Source organism: Chelonia mydas, chromosome 6, assembly GCF_015237465.2.
Source record: "Chelonia mydas isolate rCheMyd1 chromosome 6, rCheMyd1.pri.v2, whole genome shotgun sequence".
Classification (NCBI taxonomy): Eukaryota; Metazoa; Chordata; order Testudines; family Cheloniidae; genus Chelonia; species Chelonia mydas.
In genome coordinates, this window is record NC_051246.2 from 134,142,780 (window position 1) to 134,153,571 (window position 10,792).

At 46.0% G+C, this 10,792-nt stretch overlaps 1 long non-coding RNA gene across 1 annotated transcript; it reads right to left on the reverse strand.

The window, feature by feature from the left end:
* Positions 1 to 6,398: 6,398 nt before the first annotated feature.
* On the reverse strand, positions 6,399 to 6,963 carry LOC122466113. The gene is made up of 2 exons (XR_006291382.1): positions 6,644 to 6,963; positions 6,399 to 6,508 (listed from the first exon to the last, which is right to left on the reverse strand). It is a non-coding gene; the product is annotated as an uncharacterized LOC122466113 (long non-coding RNA).
* Positions 6,964 to 10,792: the final 3,829 nt, after the last annotated feature.

Consider the following 10,792-nt stretch of genomic DNA (forward strand, 5'->3'; position numbering starts at 1 on the left):
TTGGGCTCTGTATTTGAGATCCTTTTGCTGAAGACTTTAAGAGAGCAACATTGATTGACAATTTAGGGTTGCCAACTTCTAATAGCAGAAAACCGAACTCCCTTGCCGTGCTCCTGCCCCAAAGCCCCACCCTTCACTTCCCCTTCTCCGAGATCCTGCCCCCTGCTCACTCCATCCTCCCTTCCTCCTTTGCTCACTCTACCCCACTCTCGCTTACTTGCTCATTTTCACCAAACTGGGAGCATGGGGGCTATGGCTGGGAGTCCTGGGACCCAGGGCAGAGACCGTTGTTGTGCCTGACAACCTCCTGTGTTGTTGGGAGAGTGTATTCAGGGGAAGGGGGGCAGCGACAGGACTGTGGGGGGGGGTCTCCCTGAGTCTGAGAAGAGACAAGTGGTCTGATGGTCTGACCAGGATCCAGGTCACTGATGTCTGGGTATAACGACTCCCACCCCCAGAGGGTCTGTGCAGCTTGGAATGATCCCGAGTTAGCATCGCTCTGCCCGTTGTTACCTGGGCAGGACTGTTTTACTGAACCCGCAGAGCACTGTCCCCAGTTTCCAGATCTTCATGAGCACAGCACACACCCACACAAGCAAGCATCCAGCACTCTGGCATTCAGAGGAGCGGCGGGGGGCAACCACAGCCAGTGTAAATGTAAGTTGGTTACGTTTCATTTATTTATTATTGAAGTACCCCTTCCTGACTTAAAGTGCTGGTAACACTTTAAATCTGTCATGTTTTTCTAAGTTAATTAAAGGTGTGTTACCACTAATATTCGAGTGCATTGTTTGTTGCTAAAGAGTTTATATTTGGTACTTTTGGGGTTAGTCCCATTGCATAGATTAGCTCAGGTTTACTCCTGGCGGCTCCCAAGGCAGGCCAGGGAGTGTGTGCAGGGCTCAGCCAGGAGGAAACACAGCCAGGATTAATTTCCTTTACAAGTAAAAGGGCTGCAGCAGATGGGTAGTTAGAAGATTCCCACTTGTTCAACATCACCCCTGGGATACTCAGAATCTCCTTTACTATCAACAGCATCAGGCACCTCGGCACACAGGGCAGTGTCGCCTGCTCCCACCTAAAACCAGGAAGGAATGGGAATTACAGTTGTTGAAGTTAAAAATAATTCCTCATGATTTGCTACAAATAAACTTTCTGAAGATCTCACTAATTACGATTAATAAAGCACAAGTCATCCCAGCGCGGGCGACACAAGCCTCAACTATTCACCAATCTCTTTTACAACACTGGCAACTTCCTCATTAGGAATAACATTAACAGGGAATTTATTCAGAAGAATGGTCAAGGAGTTTTAGCTTCATTTTTCACTCTATTTTGCTAGCTGCAAATATATAGAATATTAGTGCAGGATGTTTTATGTAAATGAGCCTGATTATCAGGGCTCAGTGCATGCTCTAATCCTGTTAAAACAATCTCATTTTCTATTATTTTAAACACATACATTTTTCAAAGCCTTACAGGAAATATTTTGTAAAAATGACTGTTGAAGCAAGCACTAATATTCAATGATGCTGTTGAAGATGGTATTACCCAGTGGAAAGCATTCTTTCTGCCTGGATTACTCTACAGAATCAGTAGCCAGTTATTTAATTAGTCACTGTTGAGTTGTTACCTAACAATTTTCACACACATTGATACTGTGCTTGTTCTGCTGAAGTTATTATGCAAATCTTCTTGGTATTTGTTTTTTTAAAGTACAATGAGTGCAGGCGGTAAAACAGACCTGCAGTTGGGAGCGGTAGCGCAAGTGAAGGAGGCAACTTATTCCATCGGTGCACATGTGACTCGGAGTCAGACACTCTTGATTCACTTCGTCTCATGACGTGAATGTTTCACGTGACCTGCAAACAAAAGTGAAGCTACCACCCTGGATAACAGCATATTAAACACTGTTAGGCATGAACCTATGTGGATGTAAGAAGGGTCTGAATGAGCTCTCCCCAATGTCTGGTGATGAGCTAGGGGGAAAAGACTGCAGGAGCAGTCTGTATTCGCATAGACATGCCTATTCTGCCTAGGTATTCGGCAGATGGAGCTGCTTTGCCAGCATGATCAACTCTGGCTAGTTTTTCGTTACAAATCATGTTAGTATGGAATGCAGGAGTAATGAAATGTTGTTATCCTTATTGTACAAGTAGAGGGCTGCGGAGTGGGGGGCACCCTAAAAGGAAACTCTCTTGCTAAGCAGGGGGGAGGGACACCAAATGAGATGGTGTGGGTGTAGTTGTTCTTGGCTGGTGGTGCGGATGCTGCTTAAAGAGGGCTAGAGGCCAATTCCTGCCCCCAGCATTTAAAGACAGATCTGATTAGGCTCAATGGAGTTTCTGTTCAGTGATTATTCGTGCTGACATGACTGTTGAGCAGGTCTAAGGCTTGACCCTTAGGCCTAGTGTGGGGACAGTGTTGCGGTGGAAGCCGGCACAGACACTGCACCAGCAGTGGGGTTTGCTGCTGCTGGGTGAAATCACTGAGAGCCGGGGTATGTGGTGGACGTGCAGCCTGGGACGTCGCAGAAAGGACAGTGAGCAGCAGCAGTGATAAGGGTAAAGGAGGTGGCAGTTCAGCGTCATCAGTAGCTGAGAAAGCAGCAGCCATGAGCCAGTTGCAGAGGCTGCAGCAGCGACATTGCTCAACGGCCTCCCCTTGAGGGATGGGAGGTGAAGCCGTGTGAACGCGTAACGCCGACAGACCCCAGTCATCGGCAGGCGGGATTGAACCGGGAACTTCTGGAGCTAAGGCTGTAGAGCAGACTCATTTTATCTCTCTCTCTAAGTGGTGTCGGTGCCACTAGATAGGACAGAACACCCTACCCGGAAGGTGTTTGGGTTACAAATGCACCTCTGAACTCTGGGGCCTTGCTGGCCAAGGACAGCAGCTGTGAGTGGGGTGGTGCGGACGGAGAGGGGAGTGGCGTGTTAAAGGAACATTTGTTTGTTGGACTTTCATAATGCAAGGTGGGAAACTGAGGCAAAGGACACTGCTCGACATGCTGGGGTGGGGGGGGGGGTGTTTGTGGACATTCACATGCTTTTGGCTCATGCTTGTGGTGTTTTCCAAGATTAAAGCTGGGTTCCCGCTCCCTGCTAATAAAAGTTTTCCTTTGTTATACACAGACTCCTTGCCCATGAGAGGGGAAGTATTGCCTCCTAGATGCACCCAGGGTTACCTTTGGGCTTTGTATTGCTAAGACAAACAGAAATCCATGAAGAACTGTCCTCTTTCAAAATGGCTACCATCACCCCCTGGAAACCATGGCAGTGATGTCAAGCTGCCCTCAGTTAATATGGTGGGCCCTGGCACCCTAGGAAGCAACCATCTTTGCTGAAAACTCTGCTCTTCACTCTTATTTTGAACAATAAAAGGAAGTTGGCATTTTGAAAGAGAGTGCCTTTGCAAAGAGCGTCTTCCGTGCCATTGAGAACAATGGAAAAATGTAACACCATGATGGGGGAAATGATCAAACCTAATGTGCCTTTAAAAATCAGTTTAATTTAAAATAGATTTTCCAATTACAAACGCTATTTTGCAGTACTCATAATTAACAACTGCACCTTTCACTGATGATCCTGATCATAATTAACCATAATGTCAGGCTATTGCATGACATCATTGTAGGGCAGAGTTAAGGTTGTTTAGGTACCTTAATGGTGCATTTCCATACATTAACATATTTGGATTTCTCTTAAGTTTAGCTATAATTCTGAATTTTCTGGATTTTTAATGCTCATTTTAGGGATAATTACAACTTCCCTATGACGTTTTTACCCTTAAGTTACTGTTATATACTCTCAGCCTTATACTCCGTTTAAATCCCCAGATAAAAACTAAGTTATAAAGGCTGTTATAGTTCCCTCTGCACCCTGTGCAGTTGGGACTGGGTGATAACTAAGGTACCTGGCTTTACAGGTGGCACAATACGAAACAAATTCCAAATGCATTTTTTAGATACATAAACACTCCTACACTGTCTTATCTGGAACGTTTGTAGCTTATATGATGAACATGGTGGTAAAAGGTGCGATAAAGAGATCAGTAGGAGTTTGGGATTAGTCCACCATGCATGGTAACACAAAAAAGTTCTAATAAAATCACATTACCACATCATGTTATACCATCTTGTAGCCATAAATGCCACACACATATTACAAGATTCAGAGTAGCAGCCGTGTTAGTCTGTATCCGCAAGAAGAACAGGAGGATTCGTGGCACCTTAGAGACTAACCAATTTATTTGAGCATAAGCTTTCCTGAGCTATAGCTCACTTCATCGGATGCATTGAAATGAGCTGTAGCCTACGAAAGCTGATGCTCAAATAAATGTGTTAGTCTCTAAGGTGCCACGAATCCTCCTGTTCTTCTTGCGGATACCGACTAACACGGCTGCCACTCTGAGACCTGTGCTAGCTCAGCGTCTCCACCGACACCATGCCCACTTCCGAGCCTTGGTGCCCCCAGACACAGGGCTTCACCTGCCGAGCTGGGCAAACGCATGCCTCAGCTTGGGCACCCGCAGCCAGCAGCTCCTCCACAAGGCTCAGTTCCCCTCTCCTGGGGGGAACCAGGCTCCTGCCCTTCGCCTCACGCATGCAGGGCTGGACATGGCGCTGCGCATTACTGAACCCGACAGGGACCTGGCGCAGCATCCTGCGTGCCCACTACCCCGCCCTCAGAGCAGCTGCCGGTAGGGGCCCAACCGTTCCCCCTCCAGTGGCGGAGAGGAGATGGGGTGGCCACCTCTCACCATGCACAGGGTTGACTTCTGCCCAAAGATTCATTGTTCTGGAAATCTGGGTAAAAGCGGCTTCTGTGTGACTTTCAGCTGTTTCACGTGTACAAGGAGATGGGGGTAGAAATAGTTTTCACCACTATAAAATAAGTTTTGCTAGCTGTTTAAACAAGCACCCTGCTGTAAGATCCCAAAAGGAGCATAAAGGTGAACTAGGACAGGAAATGAATCCCCACTGATGAGATCGGTCTTCGCGCGTTCCAATATATTTGGTCTAATGTGACTGGATCTGAGCTTTCCAAACACCTGTCGACTTGAGCAGCACATTTTGTATGGAGTATTTTGCAAAGTTGATAACATGTGCCGGAGGGAGGACTGCCGTGCTAATCCACTTGTGTAGTGAAACGTGTACTGAAGGTGTGGCTGGTCTGTGGTGTTGGCCTGAAGGAGGCATCAGCTCAGTTGCTCCTGGCCTTACAAGGTGGTGGGGGAAGCCATGACCCGCTTTGTAAAGTGAACAGGAGCAAAGGTCTCCTTGCGGTCACTTGACTGTGCTCTGTTGGCTGTGACGTGTGCAGGAGTGTGAGATGAGTCCCTCGCTGGTTCCCCATCGTGCTGAGTGCGCGGCAGGCGAAGTTCCATCCCTCTGTGCAGCTCCTAAAGCTCATCAGAGAGGTGCTACTTCCTGCAGACCTCCGAATGTGCCTACCACAGGCTGCCCCACCTGCCCCAGTGTTACTCCAGCAGCTGCCCCCAGCGCAGCCCCCAGTCCTGCAGAGGGAAGCCCTTTGCCTCAGGGTTTCTTTCTCCATTGTTTTTAACCTACAGAATGACACAGAATCCCTGGCTACATCCCCAGGTGGCCAGGCACACTAACATGCAGCTCTGGGTGAACAAGTCCCCTCCCTGCCTTAAACCTTGTGAGCTGCAGAGCTCCTAACCCTTTGAAAGCATGCCACAGCTCTCCCAAAGGCTTAGCTTCCCTTCATCTCCAAAGCTGACCGGTTCAGGGCTCAGGATTCTTCCCCATCCTTCCCTGTCACTTGTATCCGCACATAGCACAACCTGACAATAAATGCTGCTGAAACCCTACATTATATTGAAAACATAACCGTGCTACATGAACCTGCTGTTGTCACTTGAGAAAAAATTATTCAGGCATAGGATAGACCACAAGTTACTGATACTCAGGACAGACTCACAAAGTGATTGTTTTAAAAAGTAGAATCTAGTGCTGATGCTAAATGCATAAGGAAGCCAACTCTGTGCCTTCTGAAGGGATAGTGCCAAGGGAAAAAAGTGAACACTGAATGAAGAGAAACAATCTCTTAGTGCAATCAAGTATCATAGACTCGTAGGGCTGGAAGGGACCTTGAGAAGTGACGTAGTCCAGTCCCCGGATATGTGTGGTAATGTATATTTATTTTTTTAAAATCGATCAATAGGGGAATGGGAATGTTCTCTGCTCTTTGAGGCGAGATAAGTCTCAGTGAAGAAACAGTCTGACTTTCAGTTTATTCACACATCAGTTTGCTGCATCAGTCTGCCTGCTACACACCCATTCTTAGGGGCAATAGCATACTGTATGGAGATATTTCTTCCATTAAGTTCTTATGGGCTCAGTGATCTTAGATGACTTACATCTGCATTGATTTACCAGCTCTCTCTTTATTCCATTAGCAAGCATATTTTGCTTTTAATACAACTGACTCTAAATATTTCAGTAGCTCACAGTCCATTAAAATCAATTAGTATGAAATCTCTGTGGATGACAAAATGAGAAATTAAGTTATTAGTAAATCAGTCAAAGAGCAGTGCAAGCATAGCAGAAATGAATATTAATTAATCCTTGGTATAAAATGTGTTTTTAAATGTCATCTATCATTCAAATCAATACCTCTCTTCTATTTTCCACTGTCACTTCAGTCTTGCTGGATTTAACTTGAGCCAGCTGCTCCTCATCTGGGCAGTGATTTCCTGTAGGCACTCTGACATCCTAGTCGTGGCCTGGTTTCGTTCACGGAGAATGAGTTGCAGAGCTGAGTATCTTCTGCATAGTGCTGGCAGCTGAACCCGGGGCATTGCAGAGGGGCTGCTCTGCGGCCACGGAGCCTCCTCAGGCAGGAATCAGGCTGCATCTGTCCCAGGATCTCCCCTCACCACACAGGGGTGCAGGGCTCAAGGTGTAGGCTACACAACTACACTAACATCCGTAGCCTCCTAGCCCAGCTTCCAGACTGACTCCAGAATGGCTTCTTCTCAACTCCCTGGGAGGGCCTCTCACTCCCTATTGGTTGCTGGGCGGTCTCTGAGTCTGCCTTGGCTCCCCCTCCCTGCCAGGGACACTGTGCCTCTCTCGGAGCTGCCCGCAGACCGAGCCCCAGGAATCTGTGTAATCTCCTCGGGGTTACACTCTCCCTGGGCGAAAGTTCTTCCCATCCTAGGCAAGGGTCATTTAACCACAACACAAACATGCAGGGTCCTTTCTGTCAGGTAATAATAGACATGGCTTAGTGGACAATAAATGTTATTTGCCAACAAGTAGGTACTGCCATGCCCACATACAATATTAATTTAAAACAACATTAATTAGTATTTAATTTACATTAATAACCCATTTTTACTATATTGAAAGAAATGACTTAACCTTGGAGTTTTTATTATTAACTATTAGGCACAATACTAGGCCACCTTTCCCCCCTTTATTTACTAAGTGCAAAGAGACAGAGGTGGAGGTTTCTGGAATGTCATAAGTGAGTTTTTGTACAGCTTTTTGCTTTTGTTTTGAACGTCGAAGTACAGGAGCTTTTTTATTTTTAGGGCTTTTAGCAGTAATGGCTGCAGGACAATTAATGATTTTTCTTTCTGCAGGTTGCCTGGCTTGTTCCACGTTTTCTGCAAGTGGAACCATACTAGCTGGTAAACCATTTGCCTCTTCAGGTGGTACCAACAGGCATGGGTTATCATGCTGTATAGTTGACTGATGGGTTACAAATTGTGCAGCTTCAGGGTTAAGTATTTGAGCTAGAGGAGGCCCAGATTTTTTTTCTTTTTAACAGTTTTTACCTCATGTAACAGCTCATGAGGCATAGGAGGCATTGGATAATAGGGGAAGAATTCCTCCTCACTGCTACTTTTTGAATGAGGATTATTTTCTCCAGAGGAGGTTAGAGACTCGCTGTCTGCCTCCTCGGCAGATTTAAATTGTGCAGTAAGGCTTTTTTCTGCAGGAACTTGCTTCCTTAGTTTGGAACGAGTCATGGGTTGCCGGGAGGAACACATTTACTATGGTTTTTTTCACCTATTAACTGCCCCGCTGGCAAGAGGTGGTTTTGGGGAATAGTTTTACAAACATTTTTTTTTATTTTTTATCCTAAGGCGGTATACAGGCAAGTCGGGTAGCTTATTAACCACTATATAGGAGTTTGCACTTCACCGGTTAGCTAATTTGTGCTTTTTAGTGAGACCTAAATTTTGGATTAAGACTCTGTCTTCTACCTGCAGATTCTGTTCACGGACCCGACTATCCTATCTCTGCTTGTTGGCAAGGTTGCTTTTTTTGGCTGCTTGGGAGGCCAGTTTGTAAGCTTCCCGCAAGTCACGTCTAAGACTCTGAACATACTGGAGATAAGTTGTTTTGCTAGCTTCATCAGAGGATATTCTAAAACATAAGTTAATTGGTAGACTTGCTTCTTTCAGTGTCTTTACAGTGGATGCACAGTTGAAGCGATGGTTTCAATTTGTGAAGACAGGAATATAGTTTTTCACTTGGCTGTTGGTAACAGGAATGAAATTGAAAGTAGAGGTCTTTCCCTTGTTTCTAGACTTCCAAAGGCATTCTCCATTGCCGAGAGGTAGTTATTAACAGTGGCAACAGGCTTGCTGGCTTTTAATGCACAGATTACATTGCCTGCAGGTCCTCGCAGGCTTTCAGCCACACATTTCCTTTTTTTCAGCCTCACTACATTGCCATTCCTGCATCATCTGATTTAGTTGATGCCTCCAGGTGTCATAGTCATCTTCCCCTACAGGTGCTGGTTTAATGCCTGAAAAGAACTTCAGCTTTCTATAAGGCCCCGATTCATATGCTGTCTTTATGGACTCCCCTATTGCTTGTTGCATATCAGAAATTATTTGGTCCATAGAACTGGGAGGAGGCACGGGACTACTTCCCAAAAGAGTCCTTAATTCAGTCATGGTCTTTCCTTCCTGCCTAAGGAAGTCCCCAAGTTTGGACTGAAAATTGATAGTTTTAGACGGTGGGACAGATGGGGAGGGAAAACGTGATTGTGCTTGTATGGTCACCTTCCATCCTTCCTTCTTTTCCTCTGGTAGAATTACATGGGGAGTCACTACAGTAGACAGTGTAATCTTGCTCTCTACAAGAGGGGATAATGTAGCTTCCCCTTTTGCTTGCATCTGACTCCAAACCACACAGGTTCCCCATTCTCTAACATTAGCAATTTTATTTTCAATTTTTCCAACTTCCCATTCAATGGGTACATTAGTGAGCAGGAAGTGGCGTTTAGGGTCAGCTCCCTCCAGGTCACACCAAGTTACAAGACTTTTCTGGTAATCCATACTGGGAATTTACTTAATTTCCCAGGAAGACAGCAGGGGTGTATATAAGGTCTGAGTTTAAAAGACGGGATTCCAGCGGTACCTCCAATGTAGCGACCCCTCTCCACCTGGTTACCTCCTTTAATGCCAATCCGCTTACAGGTCTGAGTTTTTTTGGATCCTGCCACCCACTCAGAGGGTGTTTCTTTTTTCCTATGAAATTATTTGGCTGTGCCTCCCCCGCCCCCCTCGCTCCTTCCTGGCAGGGTCACCAGGGCAGCTTGGGCGGAAAATTCTAAATACAGGGTAATCCCCACTTACTTGCCAGATAGCTGAAGACTTTCAAGAAATAACACAAACACACACAATATATTCAACACAATAATTGTATTAAATGGGAGACAAATAGAATCATAGAATATCAGGGTTGGAAGGGACCTCAGGAGGTCATCTAGTCCAACTCCCTGCTCAAAGCAGGACCAATCCCCAACTAAATCATCCCAACATAAACTGGGTAAAACACTATTTTTAGGGTCACCGGTGCCCACACTGAAAATACCCATGACTTGATGTAGCAAATGTAAAATTAGTGTCCCGTTGGTACGTGTACTTTGCTGGGGCCCTTGATGACCTATTATAGGTGATAGGATACAGAAGGACCTAGACAAATTGGAGGATTGGGCCAAAAGAAATCTGATGAGGTTCAATAAGGATAAGTGCAGGGTCCTGCACTTAGGACGGAAGAATCCAATGCACCGCTACAGACTAGGGACCGAATGGCTAGGCAGCAGTTCTGCGGAAAAGTACCTAGGGGTGACAGTGGACGAGAAGCTGGATATGAGTCAGCAGTGTGCCCTTGTTGCCAAAAAGGCCAATGGCATTTTGGGATGTATAAGTAGGGGCATAGCGAGCAGATCGAGGGACGTGATCGTTCCCCTCTATTCGACATTGGTGAGGCCTCATCTGGAGTACTGTGTCCAGTTTTGGGCCCCACACTACAAGAAGGATGTGGATAAATTGGAGAGAGTCCAGCGAAGGGCAACAAAAATGATTAGGGGTCTAGAACACATGACTTATGAGGAGAGGCTGAGGGAGCTGGGATTGTTTAGTCTACAGAAGAGAAGAATGAGGGGGGATTTGATAGCTGCTTTCAACTACCTGAAAGGGGATTCCAAAGAGGATGGCTCTAGACTGTTCTCAATGGTAGCAGATGACAGAACGAGGAGTAATGGTCTCAAGTTGCAGTGGGGGAGGTTTAGATTGGATATTAGGAAAAACTTTTTCACTAAGAGGGTGGTGAAACACTGGAATGCGTTACCTAGGGAGGTGGTAGAATCTCCTTCCTTAGAGGTTTTTAAGGTCAGGCTTGACAAAGCCCTGGCTGGGATGATTTAACTGGGACTTGGTCCTGCTTCGAGCAGGGGGTTGGACTAGATGACCTTCTGAGGTCCCTTCCAACCCTGATATTCTTTGATTCTATGATTCT